Genomic DNA, 19,146 nt, shown 5'->3' with positions numbered 1-19,146 from the left:
TACTACTTGGGTCAAAAGGTAGCTGTCTGGCAATGCATTAATATAAAGGAGGGATTAGTGGAACGTGCAGTTATGAACAGAGGAACAAAAGGAAAATGTGAGCAGGAGATGCTGGGGGGAAGGAGGCTGTCTGGGTCTAGCATAATTTGTGTGGGAGAACCAGTGTGTGCAGTGGTAGGGTAAGCCCTGTTGCCAGAGCTGGGGCACTGTCAGGGAGGTTGCTGTGAAACATAGGCATCAACAAAAGCAAAATCATATCCTAGTTTCAACTTCATCAGAAATTTTTTGGGGAAAAACACAACCTATTCGGCAAGCAAAAAAGGACAAAAGAGGAAAGGAAAAGCATAAAATATGAAATGGTAAAAAAGGGGAGATTACACGAAAAAAATTGAAACCAAAGGTTGCAGTTGGCCTGGTAGCATAATCCTTCCATTATTATATATTAATATGTAAGGGATGTTTGCAGGGAAAACATAGGATAAAACAATTAATCTAGAGCATCCATCCAAAGAGATGCAATTCTTTCCTGTGTGTAGTATCATGTGAATACATTAGAAACAGGGCTGATCACAGAAGCATTTTTTAAGGTAAACCGACATTTTCTAAAATAAATATATTTAGAAACACTATTTAAGTTCTTCAGTAATAATACTTTGTATTTTTGTAGCAACTTCCCTCTGACGGACTCAGAGGACTTTACAAATATGAACGAATTAAGTTTTTCCAGCCCACTGCAAGGGAGATAACTACTCTTACTTTTTTGTACAAAGGGAAGGAGGGGAAACAGTAACACAAAGTAGTTAAGCAGCTTGACAGAAGTCACACAGTATATCTATGACAGGAACAAAGCCTGACGGTCTGAAGGAATTTAAGAATGAAGTTGCAAGATGCTACAGAAAGTCTGCAGCCTCGCTGATACCAGCTCTGAGTTGGAGGAGCAGAGGGCAGCAAACGTAGCACCGTTCTGAAATAGGTGCTTGGGAAAGCAAAGCAAGGCACATTTCTTTCCTGCAATAAAAAGAAGACTGGAATGACAAAATACCTGAAAGTTACAGATATAAGAGGGACTCAGGAAGGGAGGGACTTCAGTCCATTAGCACTGTTCGAGTGTGTCAGCAAATACAGGAAAAATGAAAATCGTCTGCCTCTTTTCACTTGGGCTTTCAAAACATTCTCAATGGGACCCAAACAAGAGGATGGGCAATCAGATATCACGGAAATGAGAACACTGCCATGGCAAACAGAACTGCAGAACTGCAGCCAGACAGAAACTGGCTAAGGGACTGAAAAAAATGCAATTCAGTGTTTACTTCACCATTTCCAACAGGGCAAAATACTAGTAGCAGCATGCATTCGGCTCCTAGAAAGATATCTATGTTGGTGTGTAGACTAATGATCAATCCAATAAAGGGGAGTAGTCAGTGAGGTGGCAATATTTGCAGATGGCGAAGTATTCTTTATGTCAAAGCTAGAGAAAACTGTGAGGGATCAACCATGCTAGGGAAACAGGTAAAAAACAGTGTAAAGTTTCTTGCTAACAAGCATATTGGAAAGATTCATTTAAACTATCCATATGTGTTGCCAGGTTTGAAATGTGCTTACCCACTCAAAGAAAGATTTGATGTCCTGCAGGCTGCACCGTCTGTCCTTGTAGCACCCACCGCACTTACCTGTGGTCAAACAGTGCTCTCGACCAGGGCATGCCCAGGGCTAGGGTGGGATTTCTTACTAAAAATTGTGCAAGATCAGTATGCAAGTGTGTTATGTCTGGAATGCTGTGTTCAGTTCTGTCTTCAAAGAAAATTACAGCAGAAATAGGAGGTGACCAGAAATAGTCAGCAGAATTATTTCAAGGCATAGCTTGACTTCCATGTATGAAGGGAATTAAACAGCAGGTGTATTTATTTTAGAAATCATATGGCTAAAATAGGCATGCAAAATAGTTAGAATAAATTATGTAGAAGAGTAGACTGAATGTTCCTACTTACCTTGTCTTTCATACTCCAAGACCAAAGGGACATCTCATCAAAGTGAGAGACAGTGTATATACAAACACATCAAAGGGAATATTTTTCCTCATACATCATCATTCATCTGCAGAACTCATTGCTACAAGATATCTTTGAGGCTTAGGGTACGGAAGGATTCAAAATAAAGGTGAGATACTTGTGGATATTGAAATTCTCCAAATTTACAATAGAAATAGTTAAGATACAAATGACGAATATAAAAGCTTCACGCTATAGCATGTAAGCCAATCACTAATGAGGGTGCTAGGAAAGGTATTTCCCTAAGAGTTGGTTGTTCTTAACTGTTCAGCTTGAGATCCTGCACACCTTCCTCTGTAGCTACTGGGACTCACCAGTATTAAAGACAAAATACTGAACAAATGGATAACTGGCCATTATCAGACATGGCATTTTCTGTGTTCTTGAACCTTATTCTCCTCCTTTTTTTCCTACCTGCAAGGTTACCCTTCCTGTCATCTAACATGCACAGAGGTACCGCTGAATGATTTAACATTTCTGTCAGTGTTTTCTTGGCTCTTTTAAGCAATTCAACTCATGGTGCCCAGTGTGAGGCTCACTGCCAATTTTGACTTAACCTGGTCACAATTTTGCGAGCACTGTCAATGCCAGAAAGACAGCTGAAACGGAAATTTTAATGGTGTTAATGAATATAAGCCTAAGCTGTGCTTCCTGCACCTGGGCAGCTAAAAGTGCATTTATAATTATTTGCCAAGCAAGCCTCCTGGCTGCATTCTGTTTGCCCCAGGCAAGCAGTTAACTGAGCTTCTCTTCTTTCATGAAGATTATTTTTGAGTGAACACTTCTGCCAGCAAAAAGTGTTGGATTGACAGCTCTGGAGACTGAAGGCCTCTATTATGTGACAGATGTGGAAAAATCTTTAACAACAGTTTTTATTAGGTCACCTAGTTCATCCCTCTGTCAACACAGGGTTGTTCTCTATAAAATATTCTTGAGTGATTTTTTTTTCCCCCTCTGCTCTTAAATACAAATCTCTAGGTCTTTTCCATTTTGCTGCACCGTTCTGATCCTTGCAGTTTCTTCCATGCTGAAGTGGTGGAAAAACCTGTGTGTGTGTGTGTGTGTGTGCGCGCGTGTGTGTGTGTGCAGATACGTGCGTGCATCTTCCAGGCTCCAAGAGTTCATTAGAGAAGGGGTGATAGGAGAATTTGGAATCAGCAAGGAAGGTACTGAGAAAATGTCAACTAGAAATTTTTGTGGGCCAATCCTTTTCCTCACAGATGCCTTCTGGAAGGAGACTTCAGATCAGAAAATGTTCTTTTCCTAGTTCTAATGCCAACACACTACTGGCATTGTTTGGAGACTTTTCAACAACTGTCATCTTTTTACCAGCTGAGCACCCTGAGAATTCATCACTGCAATGTTGCCTTTGTTTTAAAGAAAGATAATTGAGGCTGAGAGACTAAGTGACTTGTCCAAGATCATAGTGGTTGAGATGAGTCTACATTCCTCCCTACCTTCTAGCCCAATCCCTCAAGTCCTTTCCAGGGACAGGTTCAGTAAAACTTAACTATCAATGAGTCTTTGTCCAAGTAATGGGATGGTGATCTCACACCAATGAAGTAGGCCAAGAAGAGCCCTGTGCCCATTGAGCTCATCCCAGGAACATAAAAGTCCTAAATAAATCCTCCACTGTATGGATTTCTTGGAATTTAGATCTCCTTTTAGCCTCTTCCCCCCACGCATACTGCCAGAACACAGGATTCATTGTCCCAATATTGTAATACAATGGTATTTTTTCCAGTATGGGTTCACCCCTTGTGTCAAAGTTAAATCAACAAACAGAAGAAAACTGGAGCTGCTTATGCCTTGTGAGAGAAGTGCTCTGAAGGCTGTTGCTATTTAGTATGTGGATGGGAATGGGAGCAGAAACTATACTAGGGATGGCCAGTTTACAAGGATGCATTTTATCTTCATTATGAAATCTTGTATTTATAAATCATTCTAACAACCAGCAGCAATTACCAGACACCCTTTCTTATCTGACTTCCTTCCTGTTATTGCTTCACTAGTAATATGTACTAGTATAGACCTAGGCTAGATGGATTCCTCCAAAGAGGCATTCAGAAATCCCTTAGCTTCAGAGAATTATCATATCACTACATAAAATGGCCAGGACAACTCTCCCAGGCATGATCCAGTCAGAATTTTGATTAGCAGTTGGGTTCCTGACATTTAATTCTATGCATTGCATTTATAAAAGGGCCTTGGCTGGCCAGTGACAAACATTAACCAGGTGTGCTCAGTAGGGAAATTCTAATTGCCTTCTTCATTGCTCTGATAATGCACATGGCCAGGTCCTAGGCATCATACTTAAAAATGCAGGGCACGTTCTGCTCCCACTTGCACTAGAGAGCATATCTACATCACGCAGTGCAGCTTGTGCAGAAATTTTCAGGCTTGCACTGCATGTCTCAGCTCCAGTGTTGAAGGCATGGGAGCTGCACTGTGCTGGCTCCAGTCTGGAGCTGGTCTGCTGGGAGCACCATGCTAGTATTGCTATACAACTTCCGAGACCTGAGCTAATATTTTCACGCAGCACCCTGTTGTTGGGCTCACTCGGCGCTCCATCACAGCAATGCACTATGAAGCATAGACATGCCCCTGAGGTCACTTGCCAAAGTCATTGAATTCCTCCCAGTTCACACCATGGCAACTGTGCAGCATCCAGTTGGTTTTATTGAAAGAGAGGGCACTTACAAGACGATGCAACTGACCATCTCTAGGAGTCTGAAGGAGAGAAGGGCTGGTTCAAGAAAGTCAGAGCATGAAGAGGGCTTAGAAAGGAGTCTGAGACTGGAGACTGCCTCTGTGGGGACTTCATTATGCAGGAGAAAGGTGAATGCGTGGCCAGATTCAGCAAGGAAATAGAGAATACTGTAACTGCACCCGTGCTGAAAAAGAGTTAGCAAGGCACTTACAAGAAGATGAGAATATGGGATATAAATACAGGTTGTGTCAGATGTCTGGACCAAGCCTGGCCACCTGGCCTCCTTCTGTCTGGTATCGTTACTTTGCACTTGGCAGAGAAAGGGTTGGCCAGCTATGCAAAGTCACCGGGAGCCTTCCCTGGCCTGGAACAGACACACCTGGCTCCCAGCCACCCTCACGCACCACAGAGCAGCCAAGGACAGGAGCTGTGAGGCCCACCTGGGGCCTTATCCACGCCATACGCACAGTACTCATTCAGGAGCACACAATGCTGTCTCCTGGCACATTTCATGCCCTCTCTAAGTGAACAATTTCCAATGAAGTAACATGAGTGATTCATTCTGCCTGACAGTCTTTCACATGTAAATATTTTATATTCCTATTGAATATTTTTAGATGATTATGAATTCTTGATGTGATGAGGACCTTGCTATGTATGAGATGCAGGCAGCAGCAAGGACTTGGCAAGGAGGAAAAGCTTCCAAGAATAAGAAATAAGATATCGTTACAAACACACATTAGAAAGAGCTGGGATGAAAACAAAGGCACACATCATTCTTCCTTCTCCCTTTGCCTTAACAGTCTAATCTGGGTGTTTTCAGAAACTGACTGGAGCTCATATAAGGAACTTGCACATGGATAAATGTGAGGCTGTCTGTCTCTTTCTCTCTCTTTTTCAGACTTTGTTTTAGCTTCTTTACTCCTGGTGAAAGTTGTAACACCAAAAGCCCAAAGGTCCCAAGGCTGAAGTCACTGCAGAGTTAGTTTGCAGTCATGCTTTCTCTCTATCTTCAGTTTGACTCTCTCTTCTACAACACACCAGAACCCAGGACTGCACCTCAGATTCCACACAGTGAGCCCAGACTGAATTCTATAAAATGTGAAATGATTTAGACAAGACAGTGATTTATTTTATACCCCTAGTATTGAGAGTGGCAGTGCAAGCTTCTCGTACAAGTACTGAAATGGCTCAGAGTTGACAGGAGGGACCTTCACCAGATTGTAAGAAGTGAGCACTGTCTCAATGATACATTTAGTCATGAGCGCTTATGCACACACAGAACTAAAAGCATAAAAATGATCGGTGTCAGTCAAACTAGGACAGAGTTTGTCAGCACAAGCATATCGTCTTGATTTGGACTGAAATAACTAAAGGAATGAATTAGAATTAATGTTGTTGTCCATATGTGTTCACAGATAAACTTTGTTTCTCTTCTAAAAGTCCTCTCCACCCATTAAGAAAGGGTCTGACATTGCCAATCCTCTTCAGAGCACACTGACCAGCAACGCAATGTCAGTGTCTGTAGTTCACCACAAGCTGGGCAAGGTCTCACCAGCTGGCCCACATCTGTGTGTGGACTCAAGCCCAGACCCGAGGGCACACCACTTATGCTGTTGCTATATCTAGCAAGATTAGGAATAATATCCTTTTTAAGGTTTCTTTAGGACTCTGGTTGTCCCTTGTCCTTGGACACAGGAATTGCATCTCCATAGAAGTCAGATGACAAAGAGCCTTACTGCTATCTGGAGAAGAACCATCTCCTGGAGGCCTCTGGGGAATAACAAGGGTTTCTTTGCCTTACTGGTGTGATGGCAGAAGAAAAGCCAGTATTGTCTTTGCGAGAGTGGAAGCTAATTTGGACAGGGCTAAATCAAGAAGTTGACACAGAAAATGCTTTGCTGCCCCTAGACCCATCTTCCAGATCTGCCCACTTCTGCTTATGCATTCCTACGTAGTTGTCTCAGGAACAGCACCAGCCTGACTGCTTAGCATGTTGACTGCAAAGATAAATTATCCCACTGTGCATGAGGAAAACACGGGCGACCAGGACGGGGGGGGGGGGGGGGGGGGGTGTCCTCAGCTGAATGAGCCCAGAAAAGAATTGCACAAAGGGCCATGGTTGTGCGGTTTCTGTAATGCTGGCATCAAAGTCCTGCACAGAGTATTAGGGTTTCCATGTGTCCCTAGGGTGCGGTACACTGACTTTGCTTCAAATATAATTTAAGATTGATGAATTCACAGGTTTTAAATCAACTGCAAGCATCCAGGCGGGCCCCTTGATGGAAGCTATTAACTTAATGAAACTGAAAGGCTGTGAAGTCAGATAACAAACATTAGGGTCTTTATTTACCTAGAGATTTAAGGAGACGGCTTCCTTTCTGAAAAGCATAAGCTACCACCTAGCAGCACTTCCCAGACATATACACACACACACAAAGGCACGCACACGCTTACACACTGGCTGCCAGGAAGGCGCTGTGTGCTGACAAATGCTATTCCCTCTCACATTGGCTGACAAGTGGTGTGTGGTAGCATAAGGAGAAAAGCTTCTTTTAAAAGTACAGTTTCTGCTAGTGAGGCTATTCAGTGCCAAAACAAGGACACCTAGGGAGCATTGGGGTCCCACACAGCTAATCCAAAAAATCAAGCGGCCAGGTGATTGGCAGATGCTCTTGAACAGCTATACACAGAAACACTCAGCTAGTCAGTGGCAGGGCTGCAGACAGAGCCCAGGTCTCTCGACTGCTGCCTGTCTGGCCTAAACACCAGACAACTCAGCTTTTCATCACACTCTTCAAAAGGATGAGCTAGAACAGCTCTCCTGCTGAGTGAGCTCAGATTTTATCAGCTGGGATCCCCCTGCTCCCCACCTCATGGTGTAGCACTTGCATGCACACTCTGTGCACAACTATTGCCCATTTCCACTAGTATTTGAAGGAGTTTCTCCCATCAGCTCAGACCTTATGTTTCCTGCCTTTTCCCTGCTTAAATACGCAGTGAAAGTGAGAGGATGCACTGTCTTAATGCTCCAGTGGCTGTGTACAAGGCAGGAAGGGACTGGCCATCTGGCTCACTGCTTTCAGGGGTGAGCAGGGAACCGTAGAGCAAGATGTGCAACAGTCTCTAGGCCTTCTCTCATGCACAGGCAGTGCTGCAGCCCCACTACACAGTGTCTCAGCATCACTGGCAGTACCAGAGAAGGAGTGAGGAATAGAAGAAGAAGAGCAAGAGCTGGAGTAGCGGATGGACGACAAACAGAGCTAGCGACCCTCCGACCCCTCGTCTCCTCAGTGGTCAGCTCATGGAGGAGAGTATTTGGAAGCAAAAATGTGTCAGCTCAGAGTCCCTGCCCTCACTGTTGCCAGCTTACACAGGGCTGAAATCCCACGAGACTCCATGGACCACACAGGTTTGCAGCCCTACTGAGAGCTGTTAGGGTTATGGAGTAGGCTCTGACAAGGTAGTTAGGATGTCCTGCTGCTTTGGTCAGTTCGAAGAGCAATCTGAAGTGAATCACTGATGGTTGAATGTGTTTGTAGTTCTGCCTGCTTTGTTCAAAAATACCCGCTCACTCAGGTAGACCATAAGGTGCAATGGAACAAGTTTTTTATAGGTCACTCTTCCCTGGAAATCCTATTGCAGAGCCTGGCAGATCTTGCTCAAATGCACTTGGACTCATCCCAGCACCAAATAGATAGACTCTCAGAAACACGTGAATAGAGGATTTAAGTGTCAAAATAACTAAGGAGTATTAGGGAATTTATTTCAGCTAAATGACATATGTTTCAATTTGCATGAAGCTGAGGACTATTCCATTTAAGCTCTTATGCAGATAATTTTTGCTCCACTTCACCTCGATATAACCATGTTTGTTCAGCAAAAGTGTGTGTGGGGGTCACTTTCTGAAATAGTCTTTCTATTCAGCTGTCTTGGGAAAAAAAGAACAGTTAAGGTTTACCTTGTTAAACCTTTTCCCTCTTCCCAGTATTCTTCTTTTAGTGATATGACACCTCTCTGGATTTTCCTATGGGCTAAATGCATTAGCTGTTAGTTTGTAGGAAAAGGACTATATTTAAATTTCAGAATAATCTTCCATCTGCAGGAAGTTGTTATCAAGTGTTATGTCCAAAATCTTGTTTATGAACAAAGAAGAAACACACTTTACATATACTTACTTATATATAAAGCCAAGAATTTATTGTTAGCATAAATGAAATTTTAATAGTCTAATCCAAGAATCATAATATTCCAGATCTAACTATAACAGAAAAAGAAAGAATACTTCTATACAGAAGAAGTCTCAGTAATAGTAATAATACAGTTAAAATGATTTTACACACACTTCTTAGTTTCTATCCCTTTTCCTGGTGTTATGCTGACCCTTCCACAGCTCCTTTGGGTCCTGAGGTTGGTAGTTTCACTCTGGTGGGGGGGGGGGGGGGGGTTATGGCGAGTCATCAGCATCTGGAGTCCTTCACTGGGAGAAATATGATGTTAATGTTGATAGTTTCCTCTTCCTCACTCTAGGGTCCATCTGGGGTCATTTTTTATATTTGCTAGCACTCTTTTACACCTTACTCTTTCTTCATTGATCTGCAACTCCACATTACACCCAAAATTACTATATATGGTGCATTTTACATATGTTAGATACTTGTTCTTTGTTCTTTTCATTGCCCATGAAAACAGTTTTAGTCCAGCTCCAGGTCTGCATTTCTTTAACTGACCCTTGGTGAGTTGTTTATAGCTGTTCAGCCTCCAGTGCCAAGCCTGTGACCCATCTCTTATCATCCCATGCCTGCACTCTTCTAATCCACATCCTGTGTCCCCACTTCTCAAGGTCTGTTATCAAACCAGGCCCCTATTTCTTTATACGACATCATTATGTTAGACTCAGAAATACAGTTGTACCCTATAAAGATAAACAAAAGCAAAACAAATTAGCCATAGCCACCTGGTCAATTAGCAAAATTGTTGTTACAGCTAAATCAAATAAAACAAAGCTGCAGACAGTCAAGAAAAGTTCAGAGAGGAAGCCTGACAAAGCTCAGCCCTGAGGCCTTGCATACTCAGTACGAAGCCTGTGGCCTGCTGCTAGCGATGGCAATACTGTATCACAGGGCTACAGGTTTACACAAGCTCTTTCTGGAACTTTATATAAATAACGAGGCTTTCAACCAGAAGTGCAGAGATCCACTACTGTGCAGCCAAGCCAGTGTCACCTGAGCATTTTTGCCTTAGAAGTGTTCTTCACCGCTACAAAAATCTTGAAGACCAAACATAAAGACAGAGAGCTCTTTCTTTTAAATCCCTGTGGCTCTCATCTCTGGTTCACTCCCTCCTACCTGCTGTCTGTCACTCCTAATTAAATAAGTGGTGCAAGGACAACGTCATATGGACTCTGAAGTGGTAGCAGCACTGCAAAGTTTGTTTCCTAGCCCTGCCATCAACCTACTGACTGATCTCAGGTGAAAACACATAGTCTGTGTCCTTTATTTTTCCCTTGGTAAGGAGAGGATGGCATTGCTTACATATCTTTGCAGAACATTTGGAGGAAAGACAGATAATATATTGACCCAGATTTGCCAATGTGCCAGAGCGCTGCTCTGACAATTTAGAAAGTCGTTAAATCAGATTAATTCTCTGGACAATTTTTCATTGGGTATGGTTCTGGGGTAGAGAACAGAAACCCTGGGGTTTCACCAAATCACAAATTTAGGTAGTCCCCAAGGGATTATCTGCCTTCTGGGGGTGGTCAAAGTACAGTGTGATTTGTTCACTTCTCCTCCCCACCCCTTCCACCCACCACGCCAGGGATGGGCTAGGGCCTGGTGTTGGACCTAACCCACCAGACTGGTGCCAGCTGTGTGTGGGGACCTCCTCAGAAGTCTGGCATCTTCTGACTGGACAACATGCTGGGAAAGGTCTGATGACCTCCAAGAAGCAGTAATAGTAGCAATAAGAGGAGCAGCCTCTCTCATGGTCTGCCTCCCCGAGCATGAACTCCTGCTGAGGTTCTTATCCTAATTCACCGCTGCATCCCCCTGGACTGGAACTGCAGAAGCATGCCATTGTGTTCAGAAACACTTCTAGCGCACAGCTGTTGACTTCATTATTAGAAAATTATCCACTGGTGAGTGACTTGTGTGTTAAAAGTCCCCCATGGGGCCCCATCCCCAGCCACAGAGGTTGGTGCTGCCTTTGGTTACTGAGATCCAGAGCTTCCTTTCAAGCTGTGCAGGCTATGTTTCCTCTCCATCATTATGTTACACTGTCTACCATAGTCTAGCCACAACTCCATGTACTCCAGGGTTACCTCTGCCCTCAGCTGTGCTGGTTTAAATGGGCAGTGGTCTTGCTGAGGACTGATGGATGTATTCCAGTGGGGGTGAAAGCAGAATCAGTCTTCTCATTCTCAGACACATCTCCTGCAGCAAGTGCAAAAACATATGGTAGGATAAGAAATTACATCTCCTACATCTTACCCTTCAGTGAGAGGTACAGTTGGGGATCTCGATGTAGTCCCATATTGCAAACCGGGGTTGTAAATGTTGCCTTCTCAGCATAGTTGACAATTGTCTGGGGGGAAAAAAAACACAGAAAAATGATAAGCATTCCTGCCCCCATTCCCTGCCAGAGGTTTTCTGTCCTTGCAGGTATCACAGAGCCAGAGACATAGTACATCTACTGCTTGTCACATCTGTTCTTTGGCAACTGACCCTCTGAAGGAAGTGTTCTTTCCCTTTTCCCTTCTGTCATGGGAAATAGCTCCTTTCCACATCTCCATCAGAGGTTTTCAACCTGCTTGGTGAAAGTGCCCAACCAGCTCCCTGTGTGGCTCAGTCTACCTGGACTAGTATAACCATTGAGTGGGGGAATGGGACCTGCTTGGATTGAAGGCACTCTGGGAACTGAGGGGCAACTCAATAAAAGATAATAACCAACACAGACCAATTATCATTTGTCTGTTAATTATTAAATCTATTGTGGACTACTCTAAGCCATATTTCCTTCTTCCAGGCTGCCTGGTCATGTCTTAGGGGCAGTAATGCAGGGTCCACAGCCACCCACAAATTGAGATGAGCTGGGTGTTATCTGAGCGGGGTCCCCCTGACCCCTCAGCACGTGCCATGTCAATAGGAGCAGCTGGGGAAATAGCTCAGCACACACACAGCCCTCCTGGGATTATGTCCTACTACCACAGAGAGTTCAACATCTCTGCCAGCTGCCCTGCCCAGCTACCTTGGGCAAACTCAGCATTTACCCTGTAATATCTGAGGCAGATTTTACAAGGCATCACTTCTGTTTTGTTCAAGGACAGCTCCTAACAGCAGACTAGCTATGAATGAGCCCAGAAGAGGACTGTCCTTTTTCAGGTGACTTCTCCGAGCTCTGAAGGAAAGGGCTGCTCTTCCTGCTGCTCCTGATGTTCCCTGTGTAATAGCCACATTAGGGAGCGTGTAGTCACATATTTCAGCAGATGGATAGCAGAGGAAGCACCTGAACTTCTGGGCTTTTGAGCCATTTACAGCTCTGCCTGAGCCCAGGTGAAGACCTGCCTTCACCACTGTCAGAGTGGGGCTAGATGGTGTTTCCCCAGCCAAGCTGGCACTGCCATATGTTTAGTCTTTTCACTTTGCCATAGCCGGATTAACCCTACTGCTCAGCTGGACAAGCTGATTAGTTAAAGAACTTGTTTCATCCCTCTCTAGGGTTTTATTTTTCATCCATCATTTTCCTCTTTATTATCACAGTAAGCTTCTTCCTCTTCAGCTCTTCCATATTCCCCACTCTCACTAAGACCTCCATTTTCCCTCCCACAGCCCTTTCCAGCCTTTCTCAACTAGGGGGATGAGTAAGGGAATATGGCCCTCCCATTTACCCCTCACCTGGCATTTCCCCACATCCTTTCTTCTTCATTCGGACTTTCACCTGAGTTAATCCCCCATTTATTCCTCCAGCACTCTAAGTGCTTTCGTACTTCCTTCTGCTTCATCTCCTGCTGACTGCTGCGGCCCCGCGCACGTGCGCATGCCTGTTAACCCTGGAGCTCCTGCACATGAAATGGCAGTCGGAGGCAGCCCTCGTCTTGAGAGCACAGTTCTTCCCCTGCCTCTCCTCACAGGGCACTGTCAGGCTGGGAGTCAAGGACAGTGTGTGCATGTTTGCCCTAAAAAACCGTACACATCCCTGCTCTTTTCTGGTCAACAGCAACTTTGAACCACAAACTGGAGGCTCCAGGGCCTTTTAGTCAATCAGAACAAGAGAGAGTGACCCCGGCAGCCTTCCCTGGCCTTTTGCATGGGTAGCAACACCCTTGGCTTGCTTACTCTGCCCAGCTGCTTGAACATGGCTTTATTTCTCCCTCCTGGCTCTGCTAGCAGTGGCCGCCAAAGCACTTGGTTGTTGCTCACTCCATCCTTACTATTGCTGCCTCCTCCAGCCACCTCTTCTCTCTGCCCTTCTCCCACCAGGTGTCTGTCCCCATCCTTTTCCACTTCTGAGTGACACAGATGAACCCTCCAAATGATGGGCAAGTGAAATGTATCTCTAGGAATAAAACAAAAAGAGCACATAATTATGCTGCCCATGCGGCAGTCAACAGTAACCCTGATCGCTTTGACTGTATGTTGTGACCCCCTTTGCCCTGCCCCATCTGTTTGTTTTTACAGCCTGTGAATTTGCGGCAGCGAAAGGAACGTGTCTTCTTATTTGTATCTACGGCATCCCCTGTGCAGCCCCAGTCCTGACCAGGGCTTTGCTCTACGGAAGAGATAAGTAAGAATAATAATGAAGAGGGGGAGCTGCAGCCAACAGCACAGCTGTACTTTGGAAGTGGAACAAGACAATTAAGGAAAGGATTTTCAAATAATCCAAATGAAGAATACAAGGGAATAAATATTTAACACTCAGTCATACAGCTTCATCCTCTCTAATAATCCCTAATGTTTCTACAATGCCTTTCAGAAGGGAGAAGTGCATAGAGGGCAGATGCAAAATGTGCCTCCAACAGGTGAGAGGAGATCCCCCTCTCCCGCTGATGGGACAGTGAGTGTGCAACTGTGCCTGGGAAGCCAGGAGCCCTTTATGCAGACAGCCATATCCATAACCCCAGGGATGCCTGTCAAAATCATGTATTCTGCTTAAGAAATAGCTATTACCATAGTTCCTATTCTTACTCCCTTTGACTCCACTGGCAGGATCATGCAGAGATTACAGGTCGGTAACGCAGTAATACTTTGTTTGAAATGAAATATAACAAACTAGGCTTATTGGGATGGTTGGGGTTACAACATGGTCCACATGCCCCTTCTTCTGTGGGGCTCACAAAAAATTATTCAGCATTTTAGAGAGCAGGTACACTGACCGTAGCTCTCCTGCAAAACTCTCTGCATTCCCCAGGCAATTGCCCTGCCTTCCTCACTCCCCAAGACTTTTGGATCCCAGGGTCCATGCAGGAATTCCCAGCACAGTCCAGTGTCAGCAGGATGAATACTGGTGACCAGGTTGGGTCAAGGGGCACTCAGGACCCAGTGGGCAGGGACAGAAAAATTGCCTGTGGGTTGGACTGGTCAGAGAGGGAGAAAGAGAGGAAGAGAGGGGGTGTTTTCCTGTGCAAGAAACAGGAGACAGCACCCTGGATGTGTGCAGGTGGGTCTGTTTTGTCTGTGTGTGTGAAGAAAGGGAGGGATTACAAAAGTCTGATTTTTAGCCTCTTTTTCCCCATTTAATTATCAGTTGCAATTACAAACCAAAATTAGCAAGCCATGCTCCTGCTGGGCAGCTTATTTTGCTAATATCTGTGCACAGAATGAGACTCAAATATCCAGTAGGGAATGGGATACATGTAGCATGTCTACAGTCCTCTCCTCTCTCTAAGCACAAGCTTGGTGGGTTTTCTTCTTAGTCTGGTGCTAACTGCAAGTAACCAGAGGGAGACAGGAAAGCTGCTACCAACAGGCTGCATCCCTGTATCTGAGGGTCTGTGAGTGTATTTGGGTGACAATAAGCCCCACTGGCAAAGGATGAATCCAGACAAAATCTCACTCTGGGACCAGTAACATTAACTGGGGGAGCTGTTAGTTTTCTGACACCTGGAGGAAGGAGCTGGCCTACCATATTCCCTTCAGAACCTTTCTAGATTATAATACCCTTTGCTATTTTCTGCAAAAATCTAATGTGTGTATGAAGAAAGTTCTCACTTTGTGAGGTATTTTTAAGGTGTTTTTCCACATCTCTATTTCAACATATTCATCCAGGATGATATTCCACATCCTCCTAGCCCTGCATCTCAGGAGGAAGACAGACTGACATTTCAGAAAGGCATCTTCACTCAGCAGTTTCCTTGTGACCATGAGTACAACACTGGATACTGCTAGCTTCAGGAGGAGAGAGGAGCCCAAATAAAGAATTACTGAATAATCCAGGTTGGAAAAGACCTCCCAACTCCTGCTCAAAGCAGGACTAACTTCCAAGCTGGATTAGGTTGCTCAGGGCCTTGTCCAGGTGAATGATGAATATCTTCAAGGACAGAGATCCCACAGTTTCTCTGGGCACCTCTCTTATGACCACCTTCATAGAGAAAAGTTTTTTCCTTACGTCCAAAATTGCAACTACTTATGCTGCAACTTGTGATCTCTTGTCCTGTCACCTCTGGGAAGAGGATCTTCATTATCAACTCTTTTAGGTAGTGGAAAGCAGCAACTAGACCTCCCCTTTTCCTTCTCTTCTGAAGACTAAACAAACCCAGTTCCCTCAGCCTGTCCTTCCTCACCATGTACTTCAGCCCCCAACTACCTTGGTGGCCCTGCACTGGACTTTCTCCAGTTTGCCAGTCACTTTTTTGTACTGGGAAATCCAAAACTGGACATCAGGCACCAGAGCGCCAAACAGAGGGGAATAATCACTTTCCTCAGTGCAATGGTCGGTTTAGCTTTCCAAATCTACCCCTAATAAATCCGCATGCTGGATGTGTCCTCTGCAGTTCTGTGCTATGTCGTGCATAACTGTCAAAAAAGGGAGAGTTTAGTGGTGGGTGTCAGGCAGAATTTCTTTTTGTACTAAAAAATGAAAACATTTCAAATAATTAATAATTGAAAATTACCAAGAGGGAAGAAATTTTAAATGTTCAGTAACATTTAACGGCAAATCACGTGTGTGCATGTGGGATGTGAGTGAGTAGGTGGCTGAGCGGGTGTCAGTGGCACTAGAAAGGAATTTTTGATGATTTTTAAAATAAAAAACATTAGGGAACTAACAGTAAGAAATAGTAATTATTATGAAGCATGATCTCATTTCTGAATCTAGTATGAATTTCAGGCTCTGCAGTTATTACGTTTTGAATAAATAGCAATTAACATCTAAGGCTTTTCTATTCTTTTTCCTTTTTTTGAAACTCCTGGCTAACAGAAAAACTTAAGCCACTTAAAATTCAAATTCCTCGGAAGAGAATGTCAAGACCCCACATCACTATTAATGGCAAAAAAATCCAAATGTGTTGTCCAACTTTGAGACTGTGCTGCATCTCCATGGACTGGCATGCACTGACCACTCGCAGGTTATAATTTATTGTGGTGCAAAATGCCTGCAAATCTCTCACTCACTTTGCAGTTGGTTTTTATTTCAGCCTCTCGTTCTAGTGTCTCACTGCCAAGCTTAAACTTCTCCCCTGCTTGTGCAATAGCATCCTTCACAAAGTTTTGTAGACCATGTTCTACTTTCAGTGGTATCTGAGCAACTCTATTTTCTGCCATTTGCTGCAAGCGATACAAGTGCATACCCTTTCCCTCCAAATCCTGCCCAAAGCGGTACCCCCCATCCCTCCATGGGAACTTGGGAAAATGCAATGTGGAGATCAGGCATGGAGAGCTGGAGCCCAGGTACCCTTCCAGGGCTGTATTGGTGCTTTAGGAGATACAAAATTGAAAACCAGTGAAACTGTGGTTACCAAAGAAACCAAACCTAATTCTCAAATGACACTGAAAGAACCTTTCTGACCCATCCTCTTCCCCGATATCTCCTGTTATTGCGTCTAACAGCTACAATTAGAAGAAAAGCCTTGAAGATGAGACGAAGCATCTATGCAAATGGATGCTCCCATATTTTCAGTTTGTGAGACCCTTACAGAAGTCCCAGTGAAGGTGATACATATTTCCTGTAGAATAAATGTAAGAAGACAACTGATATCACCGGCATTTCTCTGCTACCTTTTGCAAGCTCTGTTGTGACTGTTCACTTCATTCCTGCTCAGACTTTGGGCCTAACACACAGCTCATGCTAAGGCCTGATGTATGCCAGAGCAGTGCCGTTAGGTGAAAGCAAGAGCAACACACACGCTGGACACTGAAGGACAGAAAAAAATGAAGTCTGCTACCCTTCCAGTGTTATAAGTAACTGCTTGTTAACACTTGGTAAGACCAAAACTCTTTGGAATTAAGTAAATCCTTGCCCAGTGACTGAAACGACCAGTTGGGATGGTGTAGACCAAACTTTCCGAGCTGGAAGGCGCAAATATGTCAGCTCACCCAAACAGTCTTGGAAGCGGATCCACCAGCAGCCGCACTGCTGAGGCTCTCATGCTTCCCAGTGCAATTCAGGGGATGCTGGCATCATGACGGAGGAGGAAGGACGAGCACTCTCACCGACAGTTAGGGAACTATTTTGCTCATAAGCACACAAAATATAAACAAATTATCAAGTTAACAAATTAGCAAACTAGTGAATTAAGTAACTAGAGAATAAACAGTTTAAGCTACTTTACAGCAATGGGATTAACCTCTTGTTTGCTTGTTCACTTGTTTTTTTTTTCCTTAATGAGCTCATAAAAATAAAGTTTGTTTCACACAGTATGCTATTCTGTAATCTGAGAGATCACAACGAACCGTGACACCTGTAGGAGCAGTCTATGGGCCTCCAGGAATCTGCAGGGCCCAAATTGAACACCATTGCAGTAATGCATACAGAAGAGATATACTGGCATCAGAGCAGCAGTTGGACTGGTATTCAGCCAGTTATAAAAGCTTCTGAATAGACAAAATATTTCAGCATTAATCTCTATTTAATAGAAAGCACTATTGCTGGAGGATTGATACGAGTTTCACTTTTGAAGAGGGAGCAGTACCACAGACCACCTGATCCTGAAACATATTAACCTTATTAAGAAAGTGGTGCACATATAGACTGAGGCTCTGTCCTGCCTATTTTAAAATGAGCGCAAAGGATCTTCCAGCCCTTTCCTTGGGAGACTATTTCACAGCTGTGGAGCACACAGACTGTGCTCAGTCAAGATTTGCCTCTAGACTGAATAAGGCAATTTTCTGTTATTTTATCCTCCCCACAGTGTTTTACCTATTGCCTCTGTTTATTTCTCGAAGCTCCTCTGTTTGAAGCCAGCAGGAATACATGCAATGTCCTCTGAGAACAGCTCTCAGGCTCCAGTCGCCCCTCGCCCCATGCTCCCACTGGGCTCTGCACCACCCTCCGCAGGCCACAGCCATGGCAGTGGCGGGTCTGGAAGGAGCACCTTTCCAGGAAAGTTTCCTCTCTGCAGGCGAAGGATTCCCCTCTGGAAGCTTTGTTGGGGAACACAGCTCTGCTGCAGTTTCCAGAGGGCCCGCAGGGCAGGTGAAGGTCGGCAGGCAGGCCCCAGAAACGCGGAGCGAAGTGGCATTATTGAATCTCTAATTTGCTGCCATTAGCAAGAGTCACTTTGAAGCACTTCTCCCTTAATGAAGCTCTGGTTGGTCCTTCCTGGTGTTTCATTAAATTGTAAGCTGGAGCAAGCAAATACGCACCGGGGTGATAACAGGGACAAGAGTGGCCCTAGCTGGAGCCCTCAGACGCTTCAGCCCCCCGCAGCTGGACCCCTCCTCCAGCTCACAAAAGATTAAAGCAACTATTTTTTGTTTTGAGTTGTTGTTGTTGTTGTTGTTGTTGTTGCCTTTTCCCAGTGCCGTGCCCATCGTTCCAAGGAGAGGAGTGAATATTTGATTGCAGCAATTAGTTAATCAGTAACCGGCATAATTTTTCCTTGATTAATGCTTTGAGTAATCATTGCAGCCCTATCTGTAGGCAGTCCTGTTATCAGAGTCACTTTGAAAACAGCTTTGAAAAGATAGATCTGCACCCTCACTGATAAAATTAGAGAGGTCAGCTGCTCCACCCTCCAGAAAACTGCTCCTAGATTCATATTGGTAAGGGAAAAAAGAAATCAAAAATACATTCCCTTCTCCCAACTCTGCAGCTGGGAGATCTGCAGTTCCCTGTAAGCAAGTACAGTCCTGGAAGGACCTGGGAAAGGAGTCCAGAAGGAGGATTTCCAGCCCGCAGGGGAGATGCAAGCACAGGGTGGGCCTTCCTGAAAATGAGGACCAGGAAAAACATTTA

At 44.4% G+C, this 19,146-nt stretch overlaps 1 long non-coding RNA gene across 2 annotated transcripts in view; it reads right to left on the bottom strand.

The window, feature by feature from the left end:
* LOC136991665 (uncharacterized) overlaps positions 1-19,146 on the bottom strand; it is a 135,880-nt gene that overhangs the window by 3,449 nt on the left and 113,285 nt on the right. The window contains exons 3-4 of one of the 2 annotated variants that reach the window (XR_010883876.1): positions 11,247-11,340; positions 9,269-9,673 (exon numbers count right to left, since the gene is read on the bottom strand). This is a non-coding gene — a long non-coding RNA (uncharacterized lncRNA). Of the gene's footprint in view, positions 1-9,268; positions 9,674-11,246; positions 11,341-19,146 lie in introns of those variants that run through there. The other variant, XR_010883877.1, reaches the window with a different exon arrangement.

This window comes from Apteryx mantelli, chromosome 3 (genome assembly GCF_036417845.1).
Source record: "Apteryx mantelli isolate bAptMan1 chromosome 3, bAptMan1.hap1, whole genome shotgun sequence".
NCBI lineage: Eukaryota > Metazoa > Chordata > Aves > Apterygiformes > Apterygidae > Apteryx > Apteryx mantelli.
Note: the sequence above shows the minus strand (reverse complement) of the source record. Positions and strands in the feature narration are given on the sequence as shown.